The sequence below is a fragment of the Microtus pennsylvanicus genome, chromosome 3, assembly GCF_037038515.1.
Source record: "Microtus pennsylvanicus isolate mMicPen1 chromosome 3, mMicPen1.hap1, whole genome shotgun sequence".
Classification (NCBI taxonomy): domain Eukaryota; kingdom Metazoa; phylum Chordata; class Mammalia; order Rodentia; family Cricetidae; genus Microtus; species Microtus pennsylvanicus.
Genome location: NC_134581.1, coordinates 17,257,285 through 17,263,284, shown reverse-complemented (window position 1 = coordinate 17,263,284; position 6,000 = coordinate 17,257,285).

The window sequence follows — 6,000 nt, the reverse complement described above, 5'->3', positions numbered from 1 at the left end:
AGAAACCTTGTCTCAAAAAACAAACACAAAAAGGAGGAGGAGGAAGATGATGATGATGATACTGCCCAGTCCAGAAGCTCCCATGTAATGTCACTTTTAGGGTCCAGAGCTAGCAGGGAGCGAAATTGGGAGAAGGGCCGTATAGTGAGAGGGTGAAGGGAGGGAGTCAGACAGAGCCAGACCCAGACGGCATGATGGTTTCAGCGCCGACAAACACCCACCCCAGCTCTTTGCTTCCACCTTCTCTATGCCTCAGCTCACAGTCAGCCAGGCCTAGGTACAGCGTGCCTCTGCCAATCACTGACTCTGCCTGCACTCAGGCAGCCAGCTTCCTCTTGCATCCTCAGCTGACTCACCCAGAATCAGGAGAAGGATGAGACAGACACAGAAGTTCTCTGGTCTTGTAGGTGGCCCACCAGTGATGGCTACTGTGCTGGGCACAGACTCCAGGCCTTGCAGGTGTTCACGAATGATGGCCACTCTGTATTGCCCCATTTTCTAGAAGGAAAAACAGAAGCCGGAGACAATGGCAGGGCCAGGACTGACGCTCAGGCTCTCTTGGACATGAGGCAGTATGCTGACCACAGTGACTCCTGCTCTGAAAAAGGCCCAGGGAGGCCCAGCAGCTGAAATCCACAGCTCCACTTGGCCATGTGGAGAAAAGGCATTCATGTTCAGTGACTGTCTAGGGCCCCATAAACAGGGTGCCTGGTTACGCTCACGAGGACTGCCCTGAAAGGAGACTGTTCCACACATGGTTTGTCTCCAATTGTACCTGGAATAGTCATTGCTGAACCCTGTCCCCACCTCTGCACACCAGGCCTTCCAGATCAGCTTCCCAGAAGCTATCTTGGGCCCCACTCTTGGCCTAGAGCATCTGTTGGATGTGGCTAGACACACGTCTTGCCTTTGAGGACATTGGACCAGGATGGACAACACCTTCTTGGCTCATTCTCACAGCTGCACCAAGGTACAGGCTGTTCCTGGAAGACTGTAACACGAGCCGGGTCTGGTGGAGACTGTGCCCATGGCCCACAGGGCCCAAGGCAGTTCTCAGGCCAGTGACTGTAGGCTGCGTTGTGATTTAGGTTCTGCAAACTTGTACCCTGGCAAGTCAAGGCCTGGACTGCAGGGATGGTATTAGAACCTTACTCTTTGCTCATAAAGGGGGCTAAATGCCACTAGCCCTACCCCTCAGCTTCATGGAGCACGACAACTATGGGTACCTCCCTTTCAGTCCCCAGCATCGCCTTCTCTGAGTGAGGAGTTGTATATAGCAGGGTCTGAATATACGGGCTTCAGTAGCGGTTTCTCTCTGCCTGGGCTGTGACCCTGGGAGAAAGGCCATGCCCTCGTTAGTCTCCTTCCATTGGTCAGGTTGTGAAAACTCAAGAGAAGATGGTCCATAGTCTACAATCACACATTCTTCCAACAGGCAGGTACCCTAGCCACCACCAAGAACACAGAAGGCATAACCACTACTAGCAGATAGACTAGAAGCCCAGAGAGCCAGGCTGAGTGACAGGGTAGCCAGGGGCCTTGCACTATGGAGAAGGAGGTAGAGGTCACCCCAGGAAGACATCCTGGTTGGACCTATCTCTTTGTCTACTCACTGGACAGGGTTAAGAGCTCTATATTCTTGTGGGGTGATGGCAGAGGCAACAAGAGAGTAGCTACGAGCAGACGGCCCTCAGGAAAGATGTTGGCTACATAGACCCACAACTGTCTTGTAATGATCTGAGTCTTGTTCCTGTCACTAGAGAACTGACAAGCCGTGGATGCGCCCATCATCCTTCCCAAATGCCTCACTCCTACCATCAAAGCAGAAAAGATCCCCAACCGGAAATCCCGTGTCCGCCTCCCACTGGGTGGAGAGTTTGAGGCAGGTAGTCACTGTTCTCTTCCGCGGCTTGGCAGCTAACGCGGAGACACTCAATATATGTGTTTGTTAAATGCATGGGTGGTTGGCTGGATGGCTCCGCCACGGGCTGAATGAATCGATGGTGTGTGTGGTTCCTACAGCTGCTGGAAGAGATTACCACAAATTTAGTGGCTTGAAACAATGCAAATTTATTCTGAAAAGGGGTGTCTCCATGGGCCGAATTCTCCCAGGGCTGCAATCAGAGGCTCTCAGGGAATATCCACTTCCATGCCTTTTCAGGCTTCCCATTTGCCTCGTCTCCTGGTCCTAGTCCTTCATCTTTAGACTCAGACACGCTGGTCAAATCCTTCCCACACTGTCATCTCCCTGGACCCCTCTTTTGAGGCCCTCTTCCCTTCAAGACCCTCGTGATTACATTAGGCCCACTCGGAAAATCCAAGATAATCTCCCTATTTTGACTCCTGACAATGAGCAGCCCACATTCCAACTGCAACCTTAATCCCCTTTTGCCATTGTTAAGTAACAGTCTGGGTTCTGAGGATTAGGACATCTTGGGGAGCCATCCTTCTGCCGCTCACACGTTAGCTGTATGGACCTGTGCAGGGTGGGTTGAAGGGCCAGTGGAATGATGGACGGTTGTCAGACTGAGGACGAGCAGCCGGAGACAGGCCGCTTCCTCCCGTCTTCTGCTTTCTGTTCAAGCAGTTAAAGAGCCTTAGGCTGCCGAGGGGTGATCAGGTGACCAGACCCTGCTTTTCTTCCATTGCATTTTATCTCCCCATCTGACCCTAGCCCCCTCAGACACAGAGAATTCTAGTCCACCTACTATCATGACACTCGGAACTGTATCTGGACCTATTAGTGAGTGAAAAAATAGCTTCCTGCTATTCAGCTAGGGTAGGGTACTGGGGAGTGCGGTGGTTTAGATGAGAATGGTCCCCATAGGCTCAGACATTTGAGCACTTGGTTCCCAGCCAGCGGCACTGCTTGGGGAGGGAGTGCAGCCTTCGTTCTCTCTGCTTTAAGCAAGAGCTGTGATAACTCAGGTTGCTGCTCCTGCTGCCATGCCTACAATGCCACCGCCACAGATGCTCCTTCCTCCGGAACTGCAAGCCCAAAGAACTGCTTCCTTCTGTAAGCTGTCTTGGTCATAGTGTTTCATGGGAGCAGCAGTGACCAATACAGTCTGGAGCTGGAGCTCCCTGTGAACGTGATGGAGTATGCTGAGCTCAGGCCTCAGGACCAACTCGGTTGTACAGGACTTCAGGCTGGGGTGAAGGAAGTCAGTTAACTATGTGTCTCTACCTTGTTTATCCGTTTAAATGGAGTGGACTTGACATTAAAGATACCTGTAAGGAGAAATGGATGATAGGATAGCCGACCCTTGTCATCCTCCATAGACCTAAACAAAGACAAGGCAGGAGCCTGCCCTGCCGGGGCGCAAGCTCCCTGAGGTCTAGGACTAGCTCTGTCTTGCTCACACCTGTGTCTCCCCAGTATTATGAAGGGTTCTTGGCATCTGTGGGCCCTGACAAATGTCCATGGATGGAAGCTTCTTGGTGCGCCTCCTTCACCCATCCAGAGTGTTACGAATTGCCATCTGTCACTTCCTGGCCTTTGAATAGGTCTGTCGCGTTTATATCAACCCCTCAAACTGTATTTAGTTTTGTTGGGCACTTTGCAATTGACCTGTTCCATCCCCGCTGATATGGTTTAGGATTTACCCATGTGGCTAGAGGAGCTGCAGCTGATTTCGGAATTCAGCCACTGCTATTCCTGGAGTTTCTACTTTCTGCTTAGGAACAGTGCTGCTAAAAATGTCCCCAGGGCTGGGCTGGGTTACTGTTCTTAGAGTTATCCCTGGTTTGGTCCCATTCAGGAAGACACACACCTTCTCTCCCTTTCCTTGGACCCCTTGTATGCACCACCTGGCCCAAGCCAAGGCAAGTCAGCCACAGTGGGTGCTAGGGGTGGGGCAGGAGGGCAGTCTGGGTATAGACACAGAAGCAGGCACTGCCTCCTATCAGGATCCATACCTAGCTGGGCGGTGGGGCCAGGCGCCTTTTATTCCAGCACTCAGGAGAGAAAGGCAGGTGGATCTCTGTGAGATGGAGGCAAACCTGGTCTACAGAGCTAGCTTCAGGACAGTCAGGGCTACACAAAGAAACTTTGTTTTGGAAAAAAACAAAAACAAAAAATACAAATAAAACAAATAAATAAGAAAAAAATCGGTACCCAGGCACTCCACCTCCAGTCCTCCATAAACACATCAGATCCCACTGGTCCTAAGTTCAGAACAGGAGGAAATAGTAAAAGGACACTTGATCCTGGATGGTGTTGGGTTCAGATGTCCAGCCACCGGGTCAGGTGAGTTCCTCTTCACCAGCTCCAGTGTCCTCATGAAGTGAGGACAGATAACCTCAGGACTGTCCCCTGGGGCAGTCAGAGCACTGAGTGCTCAGTCAAAGCTGGGGAGCGGATGTTAGCTTGTTGACTTCCTCCCTCACGTTTCAACTCCTTCATTCCAGTCAGCCCTGGAGTGCTTCGGTAGGTGACCCTCCTCTTTTCCAGACAACTGCCAGACTGAGTCTAGTCTCAGTCTGAGGCTGGTCTCGCCTTCCAGCCACTTGTGTTCCTTCCCCCTGATCTGTCCCGGTGGACCTGGCATATGGAGCTGGAGATGGCTGCGAAGGAGGCACTGAGAGCATCACTCAGGTAGACCGGTCTCAGCAGCCGCCATGTACCACAAATGTCCCAGCCTCCAGCCATCACTGTCTCCCCTCAACAAACTCTGCCCCCCCCCCACGCTCTGCATCATGCTTCTCTAGCTGGAGAACTCCGGGTCTGACAAAGCCCCCACTATCTTGGAAGGGTGACCACAGGGCAGCCCCTTCAGCTGGCTCCAATGTTTAGGCAGTAACCAGGAGCCTGATACATTGTAGACAGGTGAGATGTGACATGTGACATGCACTATGGGGACGGGGTCCAGTGCTTGGTTTTATAGTCGCACCTAATTTTCGGATGAGGATGCTGGTTTCAGTGTCACACACAAGGAACAAGACCTAAGTCCAGATGCACGCCTCTGCCTGATGCTGGTAGGCCTGCATTCCGGGCAGAAAGCCAAGGAAAGAGCAGGGGGGAGGGAGTTCCTTGCTTGGAGGGAGGGAGGGATGGAGGGACGGGGAGGAGAGGGAGAGAGAGATCTTGTCCAGTCTGTGCTATTGGAAAGAGGCCCTATGCCACACCTCAGCCAAACCAGTCATCCCCCTCCCCCCATTCAGAAGAGCAGGGGTTAAAGCTGCCTGCCTTTGGTCCTGCCTGAGTAGACCTGGAGGCAGGAGGGAAATGAGAAGGGCTCAGCTCCCTTCTGCAAACTACACCCTTTCCCACCTGCCAGCACTCACTCTTCTCTGCTTCCTTTCAGGGAACCCCCTCCTGGCTGCTGCCACATTCCCTCCAATACCGCCCCCGCACCCCCAGGCCCCTCCTCTGCGCCAGGGTGGGAGCCGCAGCGATTCAAGTTATTTTTAGACAAACTGCCTCCTCCAGGAGATTCAAGTCAAGGGGAAGCCGCCCCCGCGCCTCCAGGAGCTGCTTGCGGAAAGCGACCGATTAAAACCAGTGCTGCACGGGCTGGGTGCCAGGCGGGCAGCAGGCGGTGAGACAGTCCTCTCCCCCGCTAGCTCTGAGTGCTAGTGTACGTTGTTAAGAGTGTCGGGGGTCCCCAAATGCCCTTTATTGCCACCCCTCAGCGTCTGGTCTTCAGAACAAGCCATAGGTCCTGCTCCAGCACCCTCCCCTCCCACGCCCACTCCAAACCACACCCACATCCCTATCCATTTATAAAGCAATACACCAAGAAGGGGCAGGCAATCTCTCTCTGATCAGGATAGAGATTTGGGGGTAGGGCAGGGGAACCTCTATTTTGCCCTTCTGGCTTTCTATTCCTTCCTTCCTTTCCTCCCTTCCTCCCTCCCTCCCTCCTTTCTTTCTCACCCTCTCCTTGTCTCTCTTCTCTTTCAATAGGGTCTCCTGTAGCCCAGGCTGTATCAGACCTACTGATGAGGCTAGACTCCTTGACTTTCCATCTTCTGCCCTTAGCTCCCTAGCATTCTGGG